Raw genomic sequence first — 18,288 nt, 5'->3', positions numbered from 1 at the left:
GAAGGGGAGGCGTTTAATAATGGAAATAATTTAGAACATGTTGTAGGATAATTTGGAGAAGGTGGGAGTAATGAAAGATAATGGTAAAGAGAAGGGAGTAGAAGGTCATATTGTTTCTTAAAGGAATTAGGAAGGGCAAAGTTAGACTGAAGGACTGAGAAGGATAAATCCACTTCAACCCCTTAGAGTGCCATGCCTTCCAATAGAAAGCACGATTTTTAATGCGTAGCAATTTGTTATGCCAAATAGGCTGATGAGAAAGTGAGTTAATCGAAGGGTAGGAAGATGGTAGGAGAGGAGTTAAGAGCTTACAAGTATAAGAAAGGACAGGATGACGTAAAGAAGAGGTGTGTGCAGAAAAAGCAAGGGATTCCATAAAGGCGAAGGGGGAAGTAAAAGACTTCTCGACACTGAGCCAAATCGGAGGATAAGTAGGGGAATCTAAGGAGAGCCAAGAAGAGGCTTGTTTTAGGGAAAACGCATGATGATAAGATTTAAAGTGAGGAAACTTAAGTCCACCATTTGACTTATCTTTTTTGAGAGTAGACAAAGCTATCCGAGGTGGTTTACCTTTCCAGAGAAATTTTAATAAAATGCGATCTAATCTCTTAAAATAATAATCTGGAATATGTACAGGAATCAGTGAAAGAGAATATACGATAATGGGAGCAAGCATCATCTTAATAGAGTCTAATCTACCCCACCAAGAGAGAAAAAGAGGGTGCCACTTAGTAATAGAATCATTTAGTTTTTTAGTAATGTAATTAAAATTTTGTTTTAAAGTTTCGGAAATAGACGGGGAGAACCATAATCCTAAGTATTTTAATTTGGAGGATTGCCAGGAAAAACCAGTGTGAACAAAATAGTGTTTAAGACACAAGACATTAAGGGGCAAGACTTCACATTTATCGCGATTTAGGCGATACCCTGAAAGTTTTGAGAACGTATCTACCTGAGAGAAGAAAGGGGGAAGAGAAGTATCTGGATTGGAACAATATAAAAGAATATCATCTGCATAAACAGACATTTTGACTTGACGGGGACCCAAATGGAACCCTGTGATTTGAGAATCCTGTCTAATTTTGGTGAGGAAAGGCTCTAATGCCACAACAAATAGGAGAGGGGATAGGGGGCAACCCTGACGTACACCTCTAGAGAGAGAGAAATAATCAGAAGCCTTACCATTAGCAAAAATAGACGCTTTGGGACCAGAATATAAGAGAGAAATGAAGGAAATTAATTTAGAGGGGAACCCTATCCACTTAAGAGCATGGAACATAAAATCCCAACCAATCCTATCAAAAGCTTTCTCAGCATCTAAAGCTATGGCAGCAAGCGTGTAATCCAAGGAAGAGGCCTTACTGAGAATGTTAAAAAAGACTCTAGAATTATCAGAAGATAAACCGCCTTTTACAAAGCCCGATTGCTCCGAACCAAGAATCTCAGGTAAGATTGGTTCAATACGTAAGGCAAGAATTTTAGCAAAAATGTTGTAATCCGTTTTCACTAAAGATATCGGGCGATAATTTTTACAAAAAGAAGGGTCTTTGCCTTCTTTAGGAATTAAGCAAATCATAGCATCCTGAGACGCTCCATTATTGATAAAAGAGGAAAATAAAAGAAGAAGTTGTGGGAGAAGAAGTTTGGAAAAGTGTTCATAAAATTCAATGGTAAATCCGTCAGGGCCAGGAGTTTTTCCTCGTCATAAAACCGATACGGCATGGGAAATTTCCGGCAATGTAATATCTAGCTGTAGTGAATCAAAATCAATGTGTGGCGAGGGGGGAGGAGTAATGGATTGGAAGTAGAAAGAAAGATCAGAGTAAAGTGGTTGGGTCTCAGGAGTATAAAGAGTTTTGTAGAAGGAGACAAACTCATTTAAGATATCTTCATCTTTGAGAAGTACATCACCATTAGAATCAGTCAAAGAGTCTATCCTAATTCTATCCCGGCGTGTTTTTAGATAATTAGCCAGTAATTTCCCCATTTTATTCTGACCTCCATAGTAACGAGCACTACTCTTCAAAAGATAAGAAGAAGCCGTTTCCGTGGATAATTTGTTAAAGGTGATCTTAGCAGAAATAAAATCTTTCAAAGAAGCTTCAGAGTACGAGTGGTAGTAAGCGTATTCACATTTTTTAATGTTGGCAAGCAATTGAGCCGAGTGTTTCTCAAAAGCTTTTTTCTTCCGAGAAACAAAATTAATAATGAAGCCTCTGGCAGCTGCCTTAAAAGAATCCCAAACTATAGCAGGAGAAAAATCTTAAGTTGTATTTATGGTGAAGAATTCCGAAGCAAAAGAACTGAATTGGCCGGAAAAATTAGGATCCACGAGCAGTGAGTTATTAAAACGCCAACGTCCAGTAAATGGGGTATAAGGAAGTAGGTCAAAATCAACAGAGATCGGGGCATGGTCAGAAATTAAAATGGACCCTATTTCTGAGTGGCGTACATGTTGCGTTGAGGGTTTACTTAAAAAGAGATAGTCAATACGAGATTGTGTTTTATGTGGGGAGAGAAAAAGCTGTATTCTCGGAGACCAGGATGACACAGTCTCCAAATGTCAACTAAAGATTTTTGACGAATGGCGCAAGTAAATTGTGAGTGCATTTTGTGGTGTACAAATCTGACTGGGGAGTTCCTATCTAAAATGGAGTCACAAATTTGATTACAATCACCACCAAAAACAATATAATCGTCTTCAAGTGAGAGCAACTTATCAGAGATGTGCAACCAAAAAACATTATCAACAGAAACTGGAGCATAAACATTAAAGAAAACCAATGGTATTTTGTCAATAAGTAATTTAACGATTATCCAGCGACCCTCAGAGTCAGTCTCTTGAGAAATCACCGAAACATTAAACTTTTTATGAGAAAGAAAGAGAACACCATTCTTCTTACCTAAAGCTGGAGAAGAAAACACATTGTCCACCCAACATTTTTTTAATTTAGATGCTTCATTCTCAGAAAGGTGGGTTTCCTGAAGAAAAGCAACATCAGTTTTTAATCTTGCCAAATGGGATAGAACTCGTTGTCTTTTAATAGGATTGCTTAATCCTTTAACGTTCCATGTGATAATTCTGAACTTGACTGGATAAGTTTAAAATCAAAAAACCATGAACATACAATGCGATAAACAGAGCTGAGATTGAGAAGAGCAAATAATTGAGAATTTAAGAATATACGAAAAAAGAGATAAAAGAGGAGAAAAGTAAGAACAGGAAGTTTAAAAAATTCGATGGGAGAAAAGAACAATAAAGAAGGAGTATGAATTTGCGAATGATCAAAGAGCGGAAAAAGAGAATAGAATGAGGGAAGCGTAGGGGGGAAGAAAAGAAAGGGAGAAAGGGAAAAGAAAAAGAAAAGGAGAAAAAGAGGAGCAATAGTAAAAAACAGCAAAAAAGGCATAAAAAGAAAGTGTGAACAGGAGACATACTTACGTGAAGAGGATCCAAGGGAACAAGGGTGAGGCCACACGAGACAGACAGCCCATCCAGGCCGACCAGACGGAGGACGAGGGGCAAAACGCCAAAAATATAGGATATCTACGAATGCTAGAGGGAACACAAAACATAAAAACTATTTAGTACACTGAGTGATGAAAAATAGGAGATGTAAAATAAAACAAAACTATTAGGTATCAACTCAAATTAAAAAGACAATCCAAGCCGAGAAAGAACATCAGAAAGTACATGAAGAACGATAATAAAGAAGAGCAGTAAATGAAAGAACCATAAGAAAAAACATCATAACATCAAGTAACATTTGAAGACAAAGGTCCTGAAGCTTCCATGGTCTCCGTCCTATGAAAGTTTATGAAACTCTGTAACTGCTGCGGATCTTCATAGGATGTCGTCTTGTTATTGAACGTGACTTTAAAGAGGCAGGGGTGAAAGAGTCTATAGCGCGCACCCATGGTACGAAGAGTAGGTCTCATATCAAGAAAGGCCTTACGTCTGTTAGCAGTGGACTTGGCATAATCTTGAGCGAAAAACAAAGTGGAACCGGACCAGGTGATGCGCTGAGAGGATCTAGCCGCTGACAAAACCTTTAGTAAATCCGTGAACTCCAAGAAGTACAAGATGACACCTCTCGGTCTCTGTGAAGATGACACATTCGAAGGGAGACGTCCTAACCTATGGGCCCGTTGAATGTTAAGAGCAGTGCCTTCCGGCATGTGGAGAATCTTGGGTAGAAAAGTTTTAAAGAAGGCAGGAGGATCCGACTCTTCCGATCCCTCCACTAAACCATAAATGCGCAGATTGTTCCGCCTATTACGATTTTCAAGATCCTCGACTTGGCGCTGGAGGACAGATACTTGGGATTGAAGATGAGATACACTAGCGTTAGTATCTGTAAAAGAGGACATGTGACTTTCAACTGCAGTAATTCGTGAGTCAAGTTGAGCCCAAGTATCAGTGAGGACGTGTAATTTATTATTTGTTTCCTCCATAAAGGGACGAAGGGCCCTAATCTCTTCCAAGAGCGTCTCCATGGAAACAGGCGAAGTTGATTTAGGTGGAGAAGGCGGGTTTTGCTTTAAACGTTTGGTGACAGATTTCGCAGGAGGCACCGGAGAGGGATCCATATTCACCGCAGGATCCTGTGATAGTGACAAAGAATCCTCTAGCTTGGAAAAGGCAGTAAAAATTAGTGAATTTTTGATGAGGATATGCTTAGGCGCGGTCTGTTTAGAAAGAGAGCCTTTCGTTCTCCCCATAGGTGGTAAGTCCAACACTCTAATTGAGAGGAGGAGGGGAAAAACGTGGCCCAAAAGTAGAAAAACACTGGGTAAATGTTGAACATCATAGTCAAATCCAGTAAGTATCAAGCGAACATAGCAAGCATCATTGAAGCGAGAGCTCAAAACAAAATTAAAGAATTAGCCATCAAATTTGCATATCCGAAAAAATGAGGCAGGACCATAAAAATAAGTTCAACATCCGAAACAAAAATACTTGTGAAGAATAATCATCAGTGAAAGAAGAACTGGTTCATGTGAGGAAAACAGCATAGAAGAACAGTCCTGTGAGGTGCATGCATAAAATAAAATGGCGGCTGATTCAGTGGAAAAAACGCTGTACAAGTTACGCATCTTCTATAATTTCCAGGGATGTAGCAATGAGATAGTAGAAGTTGGTGAGCAACTGAAGAAAAAAGTGGCAATAGGAAAAACCAGAAACACCTCAAGGGGTAAAAAAACACTTTTGCAGCACGGCTCATCAATGTAGACGCTTACATTTTCCTCAGCCGAAAAAAAAAAAGAAAAAAAAAAAAACAATGGCGGCCGCCGGAGAAATCAAAGATGATTAAAAGCAGCCTACCAGGAGACAAAGGCAGAGAAATGGCACATTCCGGCGCTCCATGCGCTCAGAAAACCAGTCTCCCTCTCGTAGCATTCTCTCACTCGCTAATACGCGAGAGAAATACGGCGCTTTCCTCCCGAACGCGGGAGCGTCAGGAAAAAGCCACCATCTTCGTCAGGCGGAAACCACGCCCCCGAGAATGCGCTTTTAAGGTGCATTTAATTTCTAAGTGTTATTTGGTAAGTAATAATATACGGCTAAGAATAGGAGTCAAAGAATATTACTGACTGTTAATCATTTTCCAGTTGCAGAAATACTAATTCAGAATCAAACCAAGAAGTATCAGTAGGTACTTATGTGTGAAGCCTGATGTAGTCATCTCGCCAATAGCGAAGAAAGATTGTGAACACCTAATTATTCACTTGTCTCTTACTATGTTTTAGTTAAAGGAATGTCAGTTTTTATATCTATAACACAGAGAGTTGGTTTCATGATGTATCTTAAAGGTATAACATTTTATTGTTAAAGTTTGGTGCAGAACATTAATAGCTGATTGTTAAGAAATGTTTTACATACCCATTCAGACCTGTAGATGTCAAAGCTCAGCTGAGTGACATGGCAGTGAGAGGGGCTCTGTATTCTCTCTTATCCCATTCATATTTCCCCATTTCTCCTAATGTCCAACATATAATATTGTGTATGATCAGTGGTGGATACAGTGAGGGGCGGAGGAGCACACTGCCCCAGTTGAATCCAGAGGACAAGCTTTGTGCTTTCTGATAGGCTCCACAAAGTTGGCTGAAAGCCCCAGCATTTTAAAGAAAATATCTTTATTTTTAAGTCTTTGTACAGTCTCAGAGAGCTGAGAAGGAATCTAGAACGACCAAAGAAAAGAACCATCCTGAGCTGATGCAGCCCTGCCAGAAGTCTGCAGAGCCCTTCCTTGTAGTGTGGACATTTGTGAACTCTCTCCAGTGCTGGTCTCACCAGCTTCCTGGCTCCGTCTCAGGCCCATTAGAGAGTGTCTTCTTGGGGACTATGAACAGGTGTGTCCCCTCAACTTCTGTTGATGGGTCTTGTTCTGGATACCCCAGGAATGGGCATTGCTGGAAACACTGTGACTTTGCAAGTGGTGGAAATGCCCCCCCAGCTGAGGTGCAGTCGGAGGTTATGGTGTAATGTGAACAACCATGGGAAGGTACTGCAATAAAGTTATTAGGCCACTAGGGCTGACAGGAGGACTAATCCAAGCCAATTTTGCCAAGCTGCTTCTATTGAGGAGTACACTAAAGGCTGAGGAAAGACTGCACAAAATCTTCAGAGCAAGTTTCGGGGGCCAGGAGGTTCCAGAAGTCTGACCCTGGTGGCTGGAGTGCGCCACCAGGAGCACCATGTAACACCCCAGTGAACATTGACCTAACCGGGCACAGGGTATCTGAAAGAGATTTAGTTGATTGTTCATAGTTTTTTCATGACTGGCCAGGTGCCTTCAAATCAGGTGCACCTGCAGCTACAAAGAAATTGCCAGCATTCATATAGTTTCCCACACAGGCAGCCCGTACAAAGCTGAGATTCCCAGAGGACCTAGGCGTGAGTCCATGTCCTTAAGAATTGTTGCTGTAGGAGAGTTGTAATAATTACCTGGTGGTTCCTGAGATCTGTGTAGACAGAAAAAAGTCAGCCCTACTCCAGTGGACCCCCTCACATTTTCTGGTATGGCCCTGTGAGATGGGAGGGTTCTGCGAAGCTGGGAGTACGAACTGTGCTCTCTGTGCAGCTCCCTGCACTTGACAGGAAACCAAATGAGGCAGGAGACTATCTGAACTGGTAGGATCACAACACAGAGGAGGGCTGCTACATGATCACGATGTGCCATTAGAGCTGACCAGCAGCAATTTGGAGGTTCTGCCTGCTTGGCAGAGAAAGAGTGTGTTGGTTACCCTTGGAGGGGTAGGGGCACTTACTTGCATAAACGACTGTGCCGCATCCAAAGTAAAGATTTGCTGACTGAGGCCACAGCCACATTCAAGGCAGGAAAATAGCCCCTAGTAAAAGGAGCTGCCCATAAGCCCACAGGCTAAAAACAAATAGCATATTTCTTGAAAAGTGCTTCATGAAGGACAGGGAGCACCTGAAATGGTTTTCTTGTGTTTTTGTGGTCACCCGGGGTCATGGCAAGCCCCACATTCCCCCACAGGGAAAGAAGAAAGTGCACAACTTGAGTCTTCCAGGAGGGAGAACTTTTGGACCAGGGAGAGGCTGGTCTATTTTCAATCTAAAATTGGGCTAAGCTTTTGTGTTTGTTTTGGTGTAGTGGACTATGTCTGTTGAGGATTTTGAGTGGTTGTTAAACAATGTGATGCAAAAACAATTATTTTTCCTTTTGTGAGGAATCATCAGGCAAGACCAATACTTCTGGCTAATTAATAGTGAGCAGCAAATGGTGAAAGCATAGGCTGTTAGTTTCTGTATGCGTGTGTGTACATATGTATGTATCGATATTTATGTATGACAGACTTAGCAAGTGGGGATTACACAAATAAATATTTTACTCATTGCATTTCACAAATTTGTAGGCACAAGGAAATTAAAGATTTGCCTTGAATCGCTCATTTAAATATGGGTCCCCAGGTTTCTAATGGATATATTATGGATCTAATATGGAGCATTCTAATGGATGTAATAATTATTACCAAAGGGTGTAGGCCTTACGTAATCATTGGGAAGACTCTGGCAAAGTCAGTAGCCCTGATATTTTAATAGTGCATATACTGATACATTTTTCTAAATGGAGTTGCAGTGAATTACTTTTTAGGGATTTGCCTTCCCTCACAACAATGCATTAAGGTGCCTCAAAACTAAACTGTGTAGTCTAGATTTAGGGGCTAATTTGTCCACTATGACCTTTCCTGAGGTGCGTGGTATGCACCCCTTTTGTTGCGCAAGGCCTTTTTCACAAGGGGTTCCAATTGATATTTCCTCCTGTCATTTTGTACTTAATTGCAATTTTGTGGATATTATTTACTTGTGTGTGTATTAAAGTACCATTCCATCTTAAAACAAAAAGGACTGGTTTGACAATTATTTATTGAGTATTCTTTGATTTCTTGCTGAGTCCTGAATTCCTAGCCTACAGCACATCCCTGAGTCAGCGTTGAACTGTTCTGCATCACTGTCTACCCTTAGAGTTGGTAAAAAGGAACAGTTGGTCCTCAGTCTGATGGCCCACAGTATGGAGACACCTGGAAAACAAAGGTGAAAGACCCTAGTTGAAACAATGGACCCAGTAACTTCTGATTGGCCAGGAATCTTCCAAATCAGTTTTCTCACAATATCCTTCAATATTTAGCTTTGCGGTCAGTATCTTTTCCACTCTTGTATCAACTCTTCCTTCACAAGGATGACTCCAATTTCTACTTTATGAATTCAAGAATTTGGCCCACATTTACATAGGTTTTGTGTCGGGTTTGCGTTGCTTTTTCAACGCAGGTCCGACGCAAAACCTTTCTTTGGATTTACAAACCAAGCAAATTGTTATTTGCGTTGGTTTAGAAGAAAAAAAACGCATACGAGCACAATGCTCTGCTTTACGTTACTCTGCATCAAGGGGGCATTCGATAGGTGGTACATGGGCATTTCCATGCTACCACCCATGGTTTTTGATGCAAAACCTTATCTACTAAATAGTAGACACAGTTTTGCGTCAAAAATTAACGGCACTTGAAAGCAGACGTTAAAAGGGAAAATGCTTTCATTTCTCCTTTCTTCTCTGACTTTGCATGTGTGCTGTACTGTACAGCACTCATACAGGGATGTAAAGTCTGTCTAAGCACACTATTTTGCACTGGAAGGGTAACCTTCCAGTACAAAACCTATGATAGACTTGCACAGTACCCTTTGCACTATGGGTGAAAGATGTGTGCATGGCGCTCGGCAGCATAATTCTGCACTGGTGCTTGGGAGAGGGGAGGAGAGTGCCATGTCTCTGTAGATATGTCATTGTAGTTCTCTCATGCAACGCAGCAATGTTGGGTGCTGCGCTGCGTTGCATGAAAGCTTTGTAAATCTGGGCCTTTGTGTAGTTTAAAGGGCCTACCACTATGATGTTCAAAGAAAATAGACGCCTTTGATAGGAGATGAAGGAAAGGAGGTCAGGTCTCACTCCACACAGTTCTGGGAAACCTTCTCTGAACAGACAAGTTGCATATGTCTGGTTTGATTCAGCTGCAGACCAAAACATGTTTATTAGTGTGTAAATGAGCTTTTGTTTTCTAATTTATAATTATTGCCATTTTTTTTTATTTCATACCCAAATAACATCGTATACAGGAAAAAATATCTTCAGATCAGATGATAAAATGATTGTTACAATTCTAATAAAGTTGCCCTTTTAACAATAACCAGTTTAAATCACAGGAAAATAATGACATTCATATTCAGGGAACCATGGAGGATACCACTCATAACCCACAGCCATTGGTCTAGAGCATAAGAGGTCACCTGATTATCAACTGATGAATTATGGCACGTAAGGGAGTCATTATATCGTTTTCAATGACCACATATTATTTTTGTGTCCATCAACAACTACTTCTGATTGCAGACGATTTTCCATGAAAGAGACTTGTATTAAAGCGCTTCCTCATAGAGGCACTTGGAGGGAGTAATTATGCACCCACGAGAGGACAGTCCTGTGCTTCACCAATAACAGAACCAACTGCAACTCCTTGTATGCACTGTCTCATTCACCAATCACAGTGCACCAACGAACACTTGACAGGCCTTTTAGTTGCATCAATTGTTCTTCTAAATTTCGCCATCCAGACCTTGGCTATCTTGGGACATTCCCAAAGGAAGTGAACAGACTAGTCTGCAGTGCCCAGACATTTGGAACAGCCACCAGGCAGATTCTGGTCAAATGTATAAACATTTAAGGGAAGAAAATGAGTGAAATTCTGAACGGTAAGATTGTGTGCAAACACTTAAGACAGCAAAAATTATCAATTGAATACATCTAGGAGCTGGTGGGAATTATTTCATTTTTCATGAAAAGTATATGCCTCTGCCAGTCTGCAAAAAAACATGGGGCCTCATGTGCAAGGCCCCTGCACCACCGGACCATCACTTTTTGCGACTCTGCGGTGGCGCTGAGTCCTGCTCCACTTTGCATGGCTTAATGCGGCCTTGTAAATATCGGTCCCTTTGACACCGTTTTCTGCGTTAAAGGGGCCTGCGGTGGGTGTTGCTGTGGGCATTCCCAGCAACACCATTGGCTTTTTGACACTTCCCCAAATTTGCAAGGAATCCTAAATCTGAAGCAGCGCTAAAAACTTACGCCTAGCGCAACGAGGAGAAATACTTTTATTTCTCCTCACATTTTGCTCTTTCTATGTGTGCTGCATCCTGCAGAACCCATAGAAGGACCAGAACACCATTAATGATTGTTTTTGTGCAGGAAGGTGTTCCTTCCAGCACATAAACAATCATCCCTACAACGCAGGCACCTTTGCACCGTGGTGCAAGGGTGTCGGCATTGGCGCACGGCTACTGTTTATGTGCCTGTGCAGGGGTGAGTACAGGAATGCACTGTATTTTTGTATTCCTGCACTTAGACAATGACGCAGCTCGGTGCAGCAAAATTGCTTGGGGCATTGCGCTGCGCCATTGTCTTGTAAATATGCTCCACGATTTGTAAAGTAAGGTGTTAGTACAGATTCCATGCTCATTTAATCCGTGAACCCTTTGCTGGCTATTTCACATTGACTACAAACAAATCTCCAGATGGCCAGGAATGGTTCTTCACCACTGTAAGGCACTCAATGGAGGTTCATAATTATCCTTGTACAAACAGGAGTTTACATAGGGGTTCAACATACGAGTTGTGTCAGAATTATTACACCCTGATTGATTTTGCCAGGTCAAACTTGCATACATTCATCAGAAGAAAAGGCCGGGGAAAAAGGCAAAGCATGCAGAATTTAGTGTGTTAAATAACGATTCTGCAAATGTGATGCCTCATTTCAAATTTAAAAACTCGAAAAGGGTGGTATTTACCACACACACGTTAAATACCACGTACATGTTAGTTACTGAGAGCTGCAAATACCCGACCTAATTCACACAACATGGAATAAGGGCCTAAGTCAAATTACATAGTCAACCCAGATGTGATAGACTTTGCCACCTTGTTTACAATTATTGAGACATCCAGTATCATTCGCTGTTACAAGACTTGGAGAGTAAGATATCTGATGGAGGTGTCTTATGATTCAAGTGTATCTTCCAGATGCCTACAAATCTAAAGCATGCCCATTATTTGTAACTACCAAGGTCATAATGGCAGGGCTTTAAGTGGGCCGGGTCCTGCCAGTGCTCAGCAGCGGCAGTTTGGGCTCCTATCTTGCTCTCCATTTTTACCCTCACCCTCAATGTGATTTTTTTTTTAACTCTTAAGCAGTACCACCCTCCTCCTCCTTTGATGTAACTCAATAGAGACTCGTTTTAGTTCTTCCACATCCCATCATTTCAGCACTGAAGCATTTTCAATATTCTATACAACGAAGTCATAGTTGTTGCTTATTTATCTTATGTAGCTAACAACCATTGACAACACCACTAGTCCTTTCTTGTTGTAGGTGTAATGTTGCTTGTTATAGTATATATCTGGATGCAATGACAAAAGCAGCCACATATCAGTGGGGCATCACACTATGCTAAGAATAGATATTTAACCCACGCCCTTAATTAGATTGGCCACGCCCCTTTGACAGACCCCTCCCCCTCCCCAAAAAAATTCATCCCACTTAAAACTCTGCATAATTGTTTGCTGATGATTCGAAGGAGGTCGCTAGTTTGTTAATTTTCCTGCTACGTGACAAATCTAATTATGGTAAAATAATTCAGATTTTTAATGTTTGACTATGTGAATGAGTACTATGACATGTGTAGTCGGAACACCTGATATTTATAGTGCAGTAAAACGGTCATTACTTAATATTACTTTCGATTTCACTGCTTTTGTTATCTGTTGATATTTTACTCTCCATGGATTCTCATCGAAAAAGGTTTTAAAAGAAAAAAAAAAATAGACATGAAGTGCACTGCCATTTTATCTGTTCAGCAACCGTGACTGTCCCAAATATGCAATTTTCTAAAAAAAAATTAAAAAATGTGTTGAGCCTGTGGCAAGATCATTAGGAGTCAAAAACAAGGAGAGAGCTAGGGAAGAAGGATCGTCCGTATCCCCTGGATTAGATGTATGTTTAATCAATGGTGGACGAACCCAAGTATGTGTGGTACGATCACTGCAAGGCAGTGTTTGGGAGCACACTGGGTTAGTTAAAAGACCCCTCACACTCCAACCTGGTTGGTGTCATGCTTCATCATTGGGGTCCCAATAATGATCTTATAGTTGTATGTGTGACCCACCACACATACAACTATAAGATAATTATTTATTTTCTAGTTGCATCACGTATAATGTTTTAACCTCTTCAGCGCTGCGCGGATTCCCGCGCGGTGCTGAAAGTTCTGAGCGCGGGCGGGGCCATGACGGAACGGTTCCGTCATAAGCACAGCCCAACCGACGTGCATGACGGAACCGTTCCGTCATCGGCGTCGAAGAGGTTAACCATATCCTGAGCCGCCAGTAATAAAATTAGAACGGCAAGGATTCTCAGAGGTATTTTTAATCCACATCACATCACACTTTTGCACCACACCAGCTCCGCTGTAGTCAGGCGTCGTATCACAACCGGGGGGCATTCGGCCACCCGGTTGGGACCCCAATGATGAAGCATGACACCAACCAGGTTGGTGTGTGAGGGGTCTTTTAGCTAACCCAGTGGGTTCCCAAACACTGCCTTGCAGTGATCGTACCACACATACTTGGGTTCTTCCACCATTGATGAAGATCATTAGGAGGCCCTTGGTTCATCCCTGTTCTTTAATCTATTCATGCCCCAAAGTGTCCATGATGGAGCAGCATCACTTGCATTAAAATCAATGTTTTTTTAAACTCTTACCTCTCTAATCTAGAGAAAGAGAGGTGACATATCCAGTAGTCATTTGGGAACTCCCTGACGGGTTTCTGGCAGTAACTAATGTTGTTATGATGTGTTTAAATTGGTGGACCCTTCGCTTTTACAAATAGAAACCAGCAGCCCCATTCCACTAATGACCTTCCCAGAGGCACAAGATGAAAAACGGCGTTTGGTAAATTACCCCGGCGGAGCAGAGTAATGATTGTTCATTTTAAATCAATTTAAACAATATTTTAAAGGTTAAAACTATAATCTGTGTATTGACTTCTGCTGGTCCGCCTCTAGCTGTAACTCCGCCGCCTGCACATGCATTTATTTTAAAATAAAACCCGATTTGTACAAACTTAATGGGTCGAGACTTTTTTGCATTTCCTGGTTGCTGGGCACTTAAACAGTTATAGGTCATTGTACTTCTTTAGTTTCACAGTATTTTATTTTAGATACATTCTCTGTTGGTAATTACCGATAATACGGCGGAAGGAGTAAGGGCGCCGCAGAGTATTAACGTCTTTTTTTCTACGCCTCAGAAAGCTATGTTATTTCTGAGGATAGACTTTCGGCTTAAATATATAAACATGTAAAATGACACGTGATTTGGGGATGTACTTAATGTCACTCTCCGCATTTTTAAAAATAGCACTTCAACATTGTTGGCGCCTCACAGATTATTCTATTTATAGTACAGCAACACTCAAAAGATTAAGGCCAGCTTTCTGCGTATGAAGCAGTGCTTTGCATATTTGTCCTTGACAATTGTTGTAATACATGTAAAAATCCAATAAAGAAATAAAATAAAAAAAATGAAGCAGTGCTTAATTTGTAACCCAACACTGAACCACCAATGTAGGAAGCTGGCGTTTTATGTGGGGTACCAATGTGGGGTGCACCATGCAAAAAGTCCAGACGAACCTTGTTGGTTTACAGGGGCTTACTTTCATAATCGCAAATGATCTATTTGTGGTGGTTTGGCCGAGCAGTTTAGGTTTATTAGAAGGGAGTGTTGAGCATTTGTTGTACACACAGAGTCAATAAATGAGACACACTCAAAAAAAATGTAGAAAAATAACACAGATTTTTATATACTTTTAGACACCAACATCATCAGAATCAGGTAAATCCTTTCGTAGGTACGATTTTTACAGTAAAACACTAAAATGCTCAAATAACGGTTTTTGAGGCATGAGTCTCAAATGTGGTAATGTTATCCTATGAGAGGAACATACACAGCATACATATACTTGTGAACATTTCTTGAGGGTGGCTTTTGGGACTTAAGGTGCTTAGGGGCCAAGGTCCAAGAAACCACAAGCAGTTCTGTTTTACCCTGGTGAATATGGGTGCATAGGTGCTGGTCATCTTGGTAGCCTTTAAAAATACGCATTAAAGTCAATGGCAGATTACCTGTAACAGCAAGGCTGCAAGTAGGGACTTGGGGACATGTCCGGCAGAACCTAAAGGGCGTATTGGCACTTGAGTGTATATGGGGTAAGGGGACACAGTCGGTTTATGTGATCATAAGCCGTGGGGCCCAGGTAAAAAATTGTTTTGTCCGGCGGGTCGCTTGCGTTTGAGGCTCTCACTTTACTTGGGTGACCTGGAGAGGGGAGGAAAACAGAACAGCAGGGCCACTCTCGGTGTAGGCCTTATTGATCCTTAACCCCTTCCATGCTGCGCAGATTCCGCCGCTGTGCTGACGGAATCTTGCGCGGGCGTGGTCATGACGGAACGGTTCCGTCATGAGCACAGCTCAACCGTGGCTCATGACGGAACCGTTCCGTCATGAGCACCGAAGGGGTTAAGTCCCTCGTTGGCAGGTCGGCTTTGGCATCAGTGGGGTCTGGGCTGGGCCCTCAAGAAACCTTGGTTGAGACAAATGCTCTGGTACCCAGGGTATTGGTGCTGTAAGACTCCTGGAGGGTCTAGCATCTCGAAACTCACTGGAGAGATAGGTCTGACCTCCTAGAACCATGGTGACCTGCTCCTGGTGAGATGCTCCCTTGGTGGACCTGGTGGTCAGCAAAATAGAGTACTAGACAAGTGCGGTCGGTGTCTGCAGTTACAGGGGAGTGGCTCCTCCATCCCAAGGGAGATGCTACTTGGTTGTTGAAGTGCTGGACAGTCCTCCAAGGGTTCAGGGAGGGTGTTTAACTTCTGGACGAGTCGGTCTTCATGATTGTCGTGGTGCAAGCAGCCTGGCAGGGTTTGGCGCCAATTTCGTGCAGGACCTCTGTTTTCACAACTTGGGCCTTTCTTTGCCTTTCTTCTGTTCCAAGGTAGACTAATCTGATTTCCTGGTATTAGGGGGACCCTTAAATACAGAATTTTTGGGCGTTTAGGCGAGTGTAGGGTAGCAGCCAATGGGCTACTTACCCCTGGGGGGACTATACCCCTTATATGACCACTTCTTGTGGAGACTGGGCATAATCCTGACTCTGAGAATCCTGACCCAGAGTTCCTAGTTTCGCCAAATTCAAAACGGTGGAACTCTTTCTTTGCAGTCCACTTCAGGTGGCCCACCTTGGAGGTGTGCCTAGCCTGAAAGTGCAAAGTGCCTACGGACCATCTAATTTCCAATCTGCTCTGGTGCCAATTGAGCCCCAGAGCAGGAGGTGGCATTCTCTCGGTCTGGGGGAAGCATATCAATGGCGACACAGGCTTTGAAGCCTCTAGCTTTAACATGCTAATTCACTAGCCATCCTGCTGGAGAAGGTGTGATCACCTTCCGCCGGAGCAGGTATTGTATCTGACCTCTGAGAATGTGGGCTCTCACCTACCGGGTGGCAGAAACTTGTCTGTGGTGGCAAGCTGGGAGATACCAGTTAGCCAGCACACTAGAGGTCTAGTAGCTTTTCAGGGGCATCCCTAAGGTGCCCTCTGGGTACATGTCATAATAAATCTACTACTTGCATCAGTACAGAAGTATTAAGACAAGGTGTTTGATACCAAACACCATTGGTTTCATTGCAGCCATCATGCAGCTGCGTAAGTCGCAATGACAGTTCCCAGTACAGGTCCTTAAGATGGCTACCTGATCACTTGCGACATCTAGCAATGGAACTAGACATCACAGGGGCCTTTCTGCTCATACAGATGTGCCTTCACATTAGAGCTCTGCGGCCTGCTGTGCCTTACATATAATATATGCAGTATACCGTGGCATGGCAAACAGGGAGTGTGCTATGTCATGTTTTCAGAATGATTTGCACCATTTCACACATTTCACGCATCCTGCGATGGGGGCAGTCTGCATGCAGTTTTTGTGTTGGTCCCTTTGAGTGGCGTAATTCATGCTGCATCCCATATGGACCCTCTGTAGTAGCCATGCCCTGGCTACCAGGGGTACCAGTTACTGGGTACGTACAAGGGTGCTAAGGTCCTTGCCAATTGGGTTATAATTAGATATTTACCTTGTATTAAGGGAAAGAGCACTGACACTGGGGGTCTGGTTAGCAGGGACCCAGCACACCTTTAGTTAAAAAGCATCAGTACTAGGGCAAAAAGTGGGACGACCATGTCCTGTAAGCATTAATGAATTTCCATGGATGAAAAGATAGCGAGGCAATTAGTGATTGAACCTCTGCAAAAAAATACCCCAAAAGAGCCCTGCGGGAGGTTTCGGTGGTTTTGAATTTGGGCCAGAATATACTTGGGGAGCTATGATGTGGCAGTCAGATCATTTTTAAAATGATAAGACACACTTACACCCGTAGTGTGACTGTAGTTTAAAACTGTTCATCTATAACGAAAAATGTTGTAAATGTTTATGCCCAAAAAGGCCAAGCCATAAAAAATAATGGGGTTGCCCCGTGTCCCTCAGAACCTGGGTATATAGTGGTATAAGCTACAATGTGTCCTGTCAGGTGTCGCAATTGCTTTGAGTGAATAAATGGTGTCTAGCATTTATCACTAATGTATGCAGATCAATGTATGGTCTGGAAAGTTATATAAACAATATAAATAATTTAAAACAATCCAAACGGAGTGTGGCTCTAAATTTGACCAATATTTAACACCCAATTTTGGCCAAATATAGGCCCATACTCTGCTCATATAATTTATATTGTTTACAATTATTTATATTGTTTATATAATTTTCCATACATTGATCTGCATACTTTGGTGATATATTCTAGACACCATTTTTTCACATAAAGCAATTGCAACACCCGACAGAACACATTGTAGTTTAGATCAAAAAGGCCCAGCAGCATTCTGCCAGTGCAAGCATATTTTATGAGGTAATCTAGCAATCTCATTCTTTAGTATAACTATTTATAGAGAGTGAATTTATGATATTCAGAGAGGTGTGAATTGTCTGGAATGTTGAAAAGGATGGAAGAAGATTACCTGGATTGCAACATTATTCATTTATTTATTTATCAAGGTTTTTATATAGCACATATTACCCCTAGAGCATCAGAACCCTATACATAACACATCAACAAGACTATACTTTCAGGGATCATTTCTATAGTTTTGAACTGAGGAAATGTGTTTGAAAGTATCTGGTCTTTGCTAACTACAAGGAAGAATTATAGTGCTCTCTTCTGAGCATGAAGCGAGTGGGCAGTATTGCATTCATGCAGCTGCTGTTTGCTATTGGTGACTATTCCTCTCCCTTTCAGGAGGGCTGGAGGAAGAGAACACAAACTGAGTGGGAAAAAAACCCCATTGGTAAAAAACAACACAGTCAAAGTGAAAGACGGAGAGCTTGAGCATATGTGCCAAGTATAAAAGTGTTGCATCCTCCCCAGCCCAGGTACATGTAAATGATCATGTCACACATGGAGCTCAGTATTAACTGTACTATGTCATGAATTTCTTAACCACTCCCAATCACGTATGTTACCGTTCTGCGGAGTCCATCAGGGACCAGAGGGGTCTCGCTATCTCTAATCTCCCCCCTTTGTTAAATAAAAAGTACACCAGAAAAATACA

General features: G+C 41.9%; 1 non-coding gene across 1 annotated transcript; it reads left to right on the top strand.

Moving 5' to 3' along the window:
* The first annotated feature begins 17,793 nt into the window (after window positions 1-17,793).
* On the top strand, window positions 17,794-18,009 carry LOC146861209 (small nucleolar RNA U3). The gene has a single exon (XR_014979387.1). It is a non-coding gene; the product is annotated as a small nucleolar RNA U3 (small nucleolar RNA).
* Window positions 18,010-18,288: the final 279 nt, after the last annotated feature.

This window comes from Triturus cristatus, chromosome 3_1 (genome assembly GCF_964204655.1).
Source record: "Triturus cristatus chromosome 3_1, aTriCri1.1, whole genome shotgun sequence".
NCBI lineage: Eukaryota > Metazoa > Chordata > Amphibia > Caudata > Salamandridae > Triturus > Triturus cristatus.
Note: the sequence above shows the minus strand (reverse complement) of the source record. Positions and strands in the feature narration are given on the sequence as shown.